Source organism: Rattus norvegicus, chromosome 6, assembly GCF_021556685.1.
Source record: "Rattus norvegicus strain SHRSP/BbbUtx chromosome 6, alternate assembly SHRSP_T2T, whole genome shotgun sequence".
NCBI lineage: Eukaryota > Metazoa > Chordata > Mammalia > Rodentia > Muridae > Rattus > Rattus norvegicus.
The window spans coordinates 96,124,763-96,137,247 of NC_141539.1; positions in this window are offsets into that span (position 1 = coordinate 96,124,763).

Below are 12,485 nucleotides of genomic sequence, written 5' to 3' on the forward strand. Positions count from 1 at the left end.
CAGCATTTGTTGTCACCTGAGTTTTTGATCTTAGCCATTCTCACTGGTGTGAGGTGAAATCTCAGGGTTGTTTTGATTTGCATTTCCCTTATGACTAAAGATGTTGAACATTTCTTTAGGTGTTTCTCAGCCATTCGGCATTCCTCAGCTGTGAATTCTTTGTTTAGCTCTGAACCCCATTTTTAAATAGGGTTATTTGTCTCCTTGCGGTCTAACTTCTTGAGTTCTTTGTATATTTTGGATATAAGGCCTCTATCTGTTGTAGGATTGGTAAAGATCTTTTCCCAATCTGTTGGTTGCCGTTTTGTCCTAACCACAGTGTCCTTTGCCTTACAGAAGCTTTGCAGTTTTATGAGATCCCATTTGTCGATTCTTGATCTTAGAGCATAAGCCATTGGTGTTTTGTTCAGGAAATTTTTTCCAGTGCTCATGTGTTCGAGATGCTGCCCTAGTTTTTCTTCTATTAGTTTGACTGTATCTGGTTTGATGTGGAGGTCCTTGATCCACTTGGACTTAAGCTTTGTACAGGATGATAAGCATGGATCGATTTGCATTCTTCTACATGTTGACCTCCAGTTGAACCAGCACCATTTACTGAAAATGCTATCTTTTTTCCATTGGATGGTTTTGGCTCCTTTGTCAAAAATCAAGTGACCATAGGTGTGTGGGTTCATTTCTGGGTCTTCAATTCTGTTCCATTGGTCTATCTGTCTGTCTCTGTACCAATACCATGCAGTTTTTATCACTATTGCTCTGTAATACTGCTTGAGTTCAGGGATAGTGATTCCCCCTGAAGTCCTTTTATTGTTGAGGATAGTTTTAGCTATCCTGGTTTTTTTGTTATTCCAGATGAATTTGCAAATTGTTCTGTCTAACTCTTTGAACAATTGGATTGGTATTTTGATGGGGATTGTATTGAATTTGTAGATCGCTTTTGGTAAAATGGCCATTTTTACTAAATTAATCCTGCCAATCCATGAGCATGGGAGATCTTTCCATCTTCTGAGGTCTTCTTCACTTTCTTTCTTCAGAGTCTTGAAGTTCTTTTTTTTTTTTTGGAGCTGGGGACCGAACCCAGGGCCTTGCGCTTGCTAGGCAAGTGCTCTACCGCTGAGCTAAATCCCCAACCCCCTTGAAGTTCTTATTGTACAGATCTTTTACTTGCTTGGTTAAAGTCACACTGAGGTACTTTATATTATTTGGGTCTATTATGAAGGATGTCGTTTCCCTAATTTCTTTCTCGGCTTGTTTCTCTTTTGTGTAGAGGAAGGCAACTGATTTATTTACGTTAATTTTATACCCAGCCACTTTGCTGAAGTTGTTTATCAGCTTTAGTAGTTCTCTGGTGGAACTTTTGGGATCACTTAAATATACTATCATATCATCTGCAAATAGTGATATTTTGACTTCTTCTTTACCAATCTGTATCCCCTTGATCTCCTTTTGTTGTCTGATTGCTCTGGCTAGAACTTCAAGAACTATATTGAATAAGTAGGGAGAGAGTGGGCAGCCTTGTCTAGTCCCTGATTCTAGTGGGATTGCTTCAAGTTTCTCTCCATTTAGTTTAATGTTAGCAACTGGTTTGCTGTATATGGCTTTTACTATGTTTAGGTATGGGCCTTGAATTCCTATTCTTTCCAGGACTTTTATCATGAAGGGGTGTTGAATTTTGTCAAATGCTTTCTCAGCATCTAATGAAATGATCATGTGGTTCTGTTCTTTCAGTTTGTTTATATGATGGATCACGTTGATGGTTTTCCTTATATTAAACCATCCCTGCATGCCTGGGATGAAGCCTACTTGATCATGGTGGATGATTGTTTTGATGTGCTCTTGAATTCGGTTTGCCAGAATTTTATTGAGTATTTTTGCGTCGATATTCATAAGGGAAATTGGTCTGAAGTTCTCTTTCTTTGTTGGGTCTTTGTGTGGTTTAGGTATAAGAGTAATTGTGGCTTCATAGAAGGAATTCGGTAGGGCTCCATCTGTTTCAATTTTGTGGAATAGTTTGGATAATATTGGTATGAGGTCTTCTATGAAGGTTTGATAGAATTCTGCACTAAACCCGTCTGGACCTGGGCTCCTTTTGGTTGGGAGACCTTTAATGACTGCTTCTATTTCCTTAGGAGTTATGGGGTTGTTTAACTGGTTTATCTGTTCCTGATTTAACTTCGGTACCTGGTATCTGTCTAGGAAATTGTCCATTTCCTGCAGATTTTCAAGTTTTGTTGAATATAGGCTTTTATAGTAAGATATGATGATTTTTTGAATTTCCTCTGAATCTGTAGTTATGTCTCCCTTTTCATTTCTGATTTTGTTAATTTGGAAACACTCTCTGTGTCCTCTCGTTAGTCTGGCTAAGGGTTTATCTATCTTGTTGATTTTCTCAATGAACCAACTTTTGGTTCTGTTGATTCTTTCTATGGTTCTTTTTGTTTCTACTTGGTTGATTTCAGCTCTGAGTTTGATTATTTCCTGTCTTCTACTCCTCCTGGGTGTATTTGCTTCTTTTTGTTCTAGAGCTTTTAGGTGTGCTGTCAAGCTGCTGACACATGCTCTCTCTCCTCTTTCTTTCAGCAGGCACTCAGAGCTATGAGTTTTCCTCTTAGCACAGCTTTCATTGTGTCCCATAAGTTTGGGTATGCTGTACCTTCATTTTCATTAAATTCTAAGAAGTCCTTAATTTCTTTCTTTATTTCTTCCTTGACCAGGTTATCGTTGAGTAGAGCATTGTTCAACTTCCACGTATATGTGGGCGTTCTTCCCTTATTGTTATTGAAGACCAGCTTTAGGCCATGGTGGTCTGATAGCACGCATGGGATTATTTCTATCTTTCTGTACCTGTTGAGGCCAGTTTTTTGACCAATTATATGGTCAATTTTGGAGAAAGTACCATGAGGAGCTGAGAAGAATGTATATCCTTTTGCTTTAGGATAGAATGTTCTATAAATATCTGTTAAGTCCATTTGGTTCATGACTTCTCTTAGCCTGTTTATGTCTCTGTTTAATTTCTGTTTCCATGATCTGTCCATTGATGAGAGTGGGGTGTTGAAATCTCCTACTATTATTGTGTGAGGTGCAATGTGTGTTTTGAGCTTTAGTAAGGTTTCTTTTACGTATGTAGGTGCCCTTGTATTTGGGGCATAGATATTTAGGATTGAGAGTTCATCTTGGCGGATTTTTCCTTTGATGAATATGAAGTGTCCTTCCTTATCTTTTTTGATGACTTTTAGTTGAAAATTGATTTTATTTGATATTAGAATGGCTACTCCAGCTTGCTTCTTCTGACCATTTGCTTGGAAAGTTGATTTCCAGCCTTTCACTCTGAGGTCGTGTCTGTCTTTGTCTCTGAGGTGTGTTTCCTGTAGGCAGCAGAATGCAGGGTCCTCATTGCATATCCAATTTGTTAATCTATGTCTTTTTATTGTGTACCCAAGTTTTGAAATATCAAAGTAAGCCAAAACCTAGACATAAAATAAGATTTAACCAATCGAAAAATATTAATATTACTCTACTTCTCTAAGCAAACAGCTATTAGCATTTTGGTGGGGGTCTTTTAATTGTTTCTCCTATGCATATACTGTAGTTTTGCTATCATGTATATGTAAATGTATGTTCATGGACATGTACACATACATGATATCTGTATAAAGTATGCTGCATGTACTTGTGTACAAAAATATAGATGCTAAGCCTGGCACAGATTTCTCAGTCTTCCCAATCGTCATTTTGTGGCAGTCACATAATATTTTGTTGTGGTATTCAATCATTTTCCAGTGAAAGTATTTTTGTTTTTATTCAGGTTTTGGAATCTCTGGCCCACCAGATGCCTGTATCTGAGGCTCTCTGCTGAGGCCTCTTGAAACTTGATTTGTTCTTTGTACCTGAGACTGTCCTAAGGATGCTCTTCAGTGATTCCATGAGAGGCATTTGTCAGTTCTAAATGTGTTAGCTTTGGATTTGACGTTGAGAATCATGAGGTTGTCTGTCACATGAATTCATTCTTTTTTTCTTCTTTTTCTTTTTGAGATGGGTCTTACTGTGTAGCCCCAAGCACACTTTTGAAAAGCTTGTCAATCATATTTCTTTTCCCTCCCTACTCATTCTCAAATATTGCTCCAGGATTCCCTTTCTGGAACTTTTCTTCATAGGTGTGATCTCCGAGGTCAAGTTCCATCTGGCTGTCTTGTTTTGCCCTACCCCAATGTTCCCTTCTGTGTGTCTGCTTTGTTTGCCAAGAATTTGGACTTCAGTTCTTTACTTTGACTATTCTAAACCTGTCTGCATCCTCCATGATGGTACCGGATGTACAGATCTCCATCCTCTGTGGTGGTACTGGATGCGTAGATCTCCATCCTCCCTGTTGGTACTGGATGTATAGATCTGCATCATTCTTTGATGGCACTAGATGTATAGATTTCAGCTTATGCCCAAGTTTGGGGCTTTAGTTCACCATTAGGGTGACAGGGAAAGGTCACTAAATTTCTGCTTTCTATTATAAACAACACACAACACTGGGACAAACTGCTCTCTCTCTCTCTCTCTCTTCTTTTTTTTTTTTTTGGTTCTTTTTTTTTTTTTTTCGGAGCTGGGGACCGAACCCAGGGCCTTGCGATTCCTAGGTAAGCGCTCTACCACTGAGCTAAATCCCCAGCCCCTCTCTCTCTCTCTCTTTCTCTCTCTCTTTCTCTCTCACTCCTCTCTCTCTCTCTCTCTCTCTCTCTCTCTCTCTCTCTGTCTGTCTCTCTCTCTCTGCCTACCTCCATTTAGGATTATTTTCTTAAGCTAGAATTCCAGAATTGGAATTATTGAGTTAAAGAGTGACTATTGTCAAGACTAATATTGATCAACTATTTCTGAGACATTTCTCCTTTAATTCTCGACAAGCTGTTTACGTACTTGGATAAAGACTGAGGAAGTGGAGGCACAGGGGCATGCACAGCAACACAGCTACTGCATCTGCAATCGTTGGCCAGTGTAAGTTCAAAGGCACCAGCCAGCAGGCTTTGCTAATGTGCTTGCCAGTGATCTGGGGGCAGGGTATTGTAACAGCAAAGGCTGATTGAAATATTTTTCTTTGGAGCTGGAGGGACGGCTCAGTGGTTAAGAGCACTCACTGGTTGCCCTTCCCAGGGCGCCTGGATTCAATTCCTAGCACCCACACGGCAGCTCACAACCGTCTGTAACTCCTGTTCTGGCCTCTTCACAGAGACACTCAGGCTGTCAAAAACAAAACAAAACAAAAAAAACAAAAACAAAAACAAAAACAAAAAACAAAACCCCCCCCCAAAAAAACCAAACCACTAATTCATATAAAAATAAATCAATCTCAATCCCCAGCCCTGAAAAATAGAAAAGAAAAAAATCAATCTTTAAATTATTAAAATTCTTTTAAAGATTTGAAAGCATTAATTGCACAATGTTTCTCACACACACAAGTGCCAAGCTTATGGCAAAGGATCTAAGCAGGAGGCTCATTGTCCGATGCTTATAAACGCCTCATTGCTGCAGGGTGTTGGATGGCGTGGATTCTGATGGAGGGCGCAGGCTCTGGGAGGGGAAGAGGAAGCCGCCTGTGTGTGTCACTCCTACAGAGCATGGACAGTGCAGGGGAGAAGGGAGAGACTCCGAGACACTGGGAGAGTGAATGACAGTGTGAAGACTGTTTTCACAAGTGAGGATCCGTTTCATCTGAGGGTGAGAAACCTCCCAAATGCTAACAGGGTAAGCTAAACACATTTGCCTTTAATGTTAAAGGAAGTCTAGAGACAGCAGACTGGGTCATCAGGGGACAAATGCCTGGTTCACTTTGTCTCATTGTTTCCTTATCCTTGGCATAAGGTCTTTACCTCAAGACTAGTCTCACTGCCTAAGCTCCAGGCCACTGGTGTTTCCTGGAAACATAAAAATGATAGGCACACTGCCTCTCTTTTCTTCTTAGTTTACATCTATCAGCTGGGGTGGGGGTGGCACACAGCTTTACTCCGAGCTCTTGGCAGAGGTAGGTGGATCTCTGTGAGTTTGAGACCAGCACAGCCTGGTCTACAAAATGGGTTCTAGGACAGCCAGGGCTGTTACACAGAGAAGTAGTTCTGTCTTCAACAATATATATATGATACAATACATAATACATTAATACATAGTATATAATGTATAATATATTGCATCTATTTATTTAGGTGTGTGTGTGTGTGTGTGTGTGTGTGTGTGTGTGTGTGTGACTGACATGCATATCACTAAACACATGAGGAAGCTAGAGGACAACTTTGTGGAGTCAGTTCTCTCCTTCCTTTATGTGGCTTCCAGGAATGGAACTCAGGACCTCTGGCTTGGTGGCAAGCCCCCTTACCCACTGAGCCATCTCATTGGCCCCAAGTTCCTTCTCTTTAAAAGTACTTCTTGGAGATTGCACATAGTCCTTAGGTCACGCTGGCAAAGATTTAGTTACATTGTCACATGTTGAGGCGTGAAGGGCAATAGAAATAGATTTTGTCATGAGTCACTAAGTCACCATGTGACCGGGGGAACAGTGAGAATTCCATTACTCTAGAAGAAGGAAGAATGGACCATGGGGGCATTCAGCAGATCTCTTGGTAATGAGCTTAGATCTTAGGAGGTAAAACTCTAGAAACATCAACATTAAAATAAACACAAAAAGTTAGACACAGACCTTTTTTTTTTAAAAAAAACAAGGTGATGATAGACCACTTTATACTGTAGTTTCATTTTCTGGATAATAGAGATTAGGTGGAGTAGTCCAGAAAATGTGAGCAGTCTACAGAAAGCTGTGATAGAATAAGATATAAGATGTGAGCAACGAAACCAGCCAAGCATCTGACACCCTTTATTTTGTATATTTACCGTGTGTGGGTGTGCCTGTGCCCCGGCTCCTGTATACATCAGACAGCAGCCTGGGCAGTTGGTTCCCTTTCTTTTTTTTACCACGTGATCCTATAGATTGAACTCAGGAGGTCTAGTTTGGTGACGTGTCTTTCCAGTCATCCCTAAAGCTGGGTAGTATTGAAGCCAGAAGATTAGTAAGAGGAGACCTGAGGACCTCGAGAGCAGCAGTTAACTGAGAGAGCAGTGTCATCTGTGAACAAGTAGAACGTGATAGTGGAGGGTGTTGAGGAGGGAGGCTTGCCCAGAGACAACAGATGGTTCATATTAGGGAGAGGTAAAAATTCCAAAAGTATACCATGATATTATAAATAAAATTCTACAAGCTTTTGATCATCAAGAAAGGGTCATGGTAATACTTTCAAAATCAATCTATTTTCTCTAAAGGGTACCTTTTCTTCCTTTAAACAAATCCCTAAAGCCACACTGCTTGGACGTCCCAGTCTAGCCCCTCCACAGTCCTGTGTTTAATTAGTGGTTCTCTAAGGCCTCAATTTTTTACATAAGGCTCTTCTGTTCTCTTGCAGGGTCCAGAGCACTAAAGGAACTCCTATGGCCCTTTGAGGTTTTCCCCAACGTTGAAGAACTGTAGAGTGCTGTTCACCAAAAAGAAAAGAGTGAAAAATTGGCCCATATATTTGGAGAATGGATTTTTTTTTCCTCTTTCGACTTGCTTCTTTGAAAATTACACATATAGCGTATATTCAAAGGATTGGAAAACAAAAGCTACCAAACGCTTTCAAGGTTTTCACGACTTTTTGGAAATATGAGCGAATGTATGTTGGTTTTAAGAAAAAATAACACCGTGTAATTAACTTTTATAGTTTGCATTTTAAGTGTAACCTTGTGGGCTTTGGGTCAAGAAATATAACTGATGGTGATTTCAAAAGTGTGCTATGGGGAGAGTGTAAAGGCTCGGTTCTTGGTGGTAAGAAGCCATATGCAAGGGTTCTTTCTTCCTCACTGAGCTCAAAGGCAGCGGAAGGCTTGAAAGAACCATTGGAGAGGTAGCTGTGCAGCTGCCCCGGGCCTGAGAGGCTGAATCTAATACCTGGACAACTGGTTGCCGTCTAAGGAGGTCGTCTGGAGACTTGCCTGTCAGCGATGCTAGAGGAGATTGCTTCACAGAGAGCCAGGGGCTCCCTGGGAAGCCCAGGTGAGGGCCTCTTTGGAGGCAGATGGCTCTGGAGATGTCACGTCAGACCAGCTGGTGCTCTGTAAACAGCCGCATCTGCTGGACGCTTGCCTTTTCTCCGACCTGTGTAGGAGCTCTGTCAAACTGGGTGTCGTTTTAAACTTCTTTAGCTGCTACTTCATTCTAGTTACTTCACCCCTTCCCTCCCGGCATCACTCACACTCCGCTACCAATAGCTGATGGATATTGGGAGCAGTTACTTCATGAGCTAGGTATGTGCAGTGCTTAAGGCTCCCCACTCAGGAGTCTTCAGAAATAAAATTGAGATTAGGTAACAGCTAGGGCAGGATAATCAAGGACATTTTTTCACAGTGACATAATGACTTTTCTCAGTTATTTTCCATTGTTTGAAGGGGATCATTATCTCTCTGTGAAACCACATCTGGCGTGTAGGCTTAAATGAGTTTCTAAAATACTGGTCCTTTACCTCCGAATGGTAAGAGCCCGCCTGCCTCCTTCTAATGGGCTTTACACCATCAGGGCACGGAATGGATGCTGGGAGCTTGCAGGTTGCCCCGATGGCGTGCATTAAGGGCACACATCTTACAATTCGAGAGAGACATCAATATAGATTGTGCTCCACAAGAACAAACTTGTTCTTTCTCGAGGATAAATGGCCTCAGGGATCACTGGCTTTTAAGTGTTATAAATTTTTATGACATTATAAAAGAAAGAGGGCGACAGCAAAGCACTTAGGATTATATTTCCATTTTCTGAATACTGGATTAGGTGGAATGTTCCAGCAAGTGTGAGCAAACACGGAGAGTCGAGATACAGAGGTAAGGTAGAAGCTCTGTGCAGGAACACTAGCCAAGAGGCTCAAGGTAATTTCCTTCTGATATGACCAAATAGTAACATATAAGGTAAATGTTTAGGAAAGTGTAAACGATCGATTTAATTAAATAAAAAGGAAGTCAGGTTCTTGGGGGATGCTGCAATTCGAATTTGGCAAAAGTAAGGGTAGTCGGGATAGTGGAGGTCATAGCTTGATAGTGGGAGAATTCCTTCACTGGAATGAGGTAAGCGACTGCCTTCCCATAAGGGCCTGACAACAAGCCAAAATCCGATCGCACCAAAGCCGGGCTCGGGCTCGGGAAACTCCTGAGCTTAGAGGGCACACTTCCAGAGCTTGGGCGAGTGGTTACTTACAGGACGATGGGTGAGTCCCAAAGGTATGCATCACCAGAAAGTCACACCCCAGCAAGGGCTGCTACTTGCCCATGTCTACTAGCTTTCAGAGAGAATTCCTGCTCCCCTCTACCCCCAGCCTTGAGCCCCTCTAGGCTCCTAGACTGCAGCTAGCCTTCCCAGCAGCTCACACTCCCTTCCCATTCACTGCCGTCTGACTTAGTGGTAGGTAGGGTCCGATGACACACCCTCTCCAAAGGCATCTCTTTATTTTATTTATTTATTTATTTTTTTTTGGAGCTGAGGACCGAACCCAGGGCCTTGCGCTTGCTAGGCAAGCGCTCTACTACTGAGCTAAATTCCCAACCCCCAAAGGCATCTCTTACCTGAAGGACAGGTTATTTGGAAAGCTAATAAATCTCAGAGCCTAAAGTCTTAATAATTTACTCAAACCTAAAATAGAAAAATAAAGCTAAATCACTAAACACAGCAGTTGGGATTCTCATAACGTCCGGTGTGAACTTTCCTATCAGGAAAGAATATGGTTGGAAAGTTGGTGACATGGGCCAGCAGGCAGCTACCAGGTAACATAGACTGACATCCATCTGGAAGCAAAACAGTCTCTTCGCATCTGAATGGGTGCTGGACACAAGTACTGTGTGCACTTATTCAGTACAGGCACTGTTTATTTTTACTCAGAGAACTTATTTTTCGTAACAGTTTCATTTTACCAGAAAAGAGTCCCATTTGGCATTAAAAATACTTCCAGCTGCTCACGGACACCATGAACATGGAGAGGGACTTCCAAGTGAGAGACACACACCCCTGGGAAGGGCTAGCAAAAGTCACACAGCCAGTCCTACTCTCATGACCCCCTGGGCACTAAACACCCATAACAATTTTCTTCTTTTTCATTATATTTTGGGATGGAGGCATAGCATATTTTCCTGGGAAACTCTTTTTTTTTTTTTTTCCTGGTTAAAAACTAAGTACAGGTTTGGCTCTTTTTGTTTTTGTTTTGTTTTGTTTTGTCTTTTCTTCTTGTACCAAAAAGTTTTCCTTTCACACCTTTAAGACAGACCACATTTAGAAATCATTTTAAGTCCTGAGAGACAGCCAGAATACAGCAAATACAGAGGCGAATGCCAGCAATAAACCACTGAACTGAGAACAGGACCCCCGTTGAAGGAATCAGAAAAAGAACTGGAAGAGCTTGAAGGGGCTCGAGATCCCTTATGAACAACAATGTCAAGCAACCAGAGCTTCCAGGGACTAAGCCACTACCTAAAGACTATACATGGACTGACCCTGGACTCTGACCTCATAGGTAGCAATGAATATCCTAGTAAGATCACCAGTGGAAGGGGAAGCCCTGGGTCCTGCTAAGACTGAACCCCCAGTGAACTAGATTGTTGGGGGGAGGGCGGCAATGGGGGAGGGTGGGGAGGGGAACACCCATAAAGAAGGGGAGGGGGGGTTAGGGGGATGTTTGCCCGGAAACCGGGAAAGGGAATAACATTCGAAATGTAAATAAGAAATACTCAAACTAATTAAAAAAAATGCCATAACTAAAAAAAAAAAAAATCATTTTAAGGAAGCCGGTGCTGTGAAATATGCATGTAATCCCAGTACATGGGAGATGGAGGCAGGAAAAAACAGGATTCAAGGCCAGCTTCAACTTCTCGGCAAGCTTGAGGCTAGCCTGGGCTACTGGGGACCCAGTCTCATTGTACAAACGTAAAGCTGGCTTTAAGAACTCTGTGGTAGTGGCTCCCTCCTTTCCCCTCCTACGCCATGAGCCTAACTGCTCTTAGCGTTTGAATCACAGGCAGCAAACAAGGCAAACATTAAGCTTAATGCAATTAGGAAAGATTCATTCCTCCTCCTTTTGCAGTCAGGGGATGTGCACTGTTTTTTATTTGAACAATCACAGGATTGAAAACCAAACAAGTAGGGTCCTTGGTCTCACATCTGTCAAGTGGTGTCAAGTGGCTCCCAAAATGCCTCGGAGGCACAGACAGCACCTTATTCAATCATCTTCTCACTAACTAGCAAGTCATCCACCCCATCTTCCAAGTCCGGCCCTACAGCGACACACATGAGCTGGTGAACAGAAGGGTGGAGGTCACAGAGTCAGGAGCCCGAGAAAACCCCAAGAGTTTAAGAAGAAGCCCTGCAGACACGATTCGCGGGGGTGTGTGGGTAGCATCTAGGACCGAACTGCGTCCCACTGAAACTCCATTTTAGGAGAGCGTGAGGGATGGAGATTCTGGCCGCTCACTCAACACCTCCTGGACATTCCGTCCTCACTGTCCTCTGCTGCCCGTAGTTTCTGAGGCACTAGAATATATAGAGGAAAAGTTAACGTGACGGGGGATCCTCATTACTTTCAAAGTACTTTAGATTGTCCCCCCAGTGTTTATTACCATTGAGCTCATTATTAGAATATTCCTGGGCACGCTCCTGTCCCTTAGCTGGGGAACCACTAGGTTTATCTTCTTTTTATTTTAATTATTTTATTTAATGATAAGATTCTATGACCCAGCCCAATGATGTTGTTTTAACTAACAGCTCAAGGCAGGAGCTGAGGGCTCAGCCACAGTATTTATTCAGCCCCATTTCCTGGAATCTGAGAGCTGATAGGATGTTGTCCTTCCTTCTTGTCCATCTCGGTGTGCCTAGGGTCTTGTTCTTGTAAATAAGGTCCTATGCGACTCCCAGTCCCACCAGGGTTATAATTTTCCACATTCAGTGAGTGGAAGGCACTCAGGTTCTCTTACACAAGGCAGGCACTTGCTCCAGGGCACCATAGATGACAATATTGATTACAAGTGGAGCTCACTTAGAGATGATTAATGTACTTTGTAACTAGAAAGAAAACAAGTAGAAATATATATTTTGTCTTTCTTTTAACGGTGAGAATGGAACAGGTGTTACCAGCCACTGAATTGGTAATACTCTTCATTCAAACTGTCTGGTGACACATTGCCCAAGTCTTACTACTGAGCCACATCTGTTTTGTTCACGTTCCTTATCAGCTCTGGGAATGTGAGCCCACAGGACATGAGCAGGAGGAGTATTGGCGTGGGCGGGTGAAGGTGATTTGCAAACTCCTGAATCAGATGATGCCTTGCTGTTGCCTCTCCTTGAGGTCTGTTTTGGGGTTTGCTAAAGATAGAGAGGTGTTGTCAGGATGAGGTCAGATGGCTTCGGGAACGTTGAGGATTTATTTCTGAAGGCAGGGGTGATGTCTTCTGGCCTC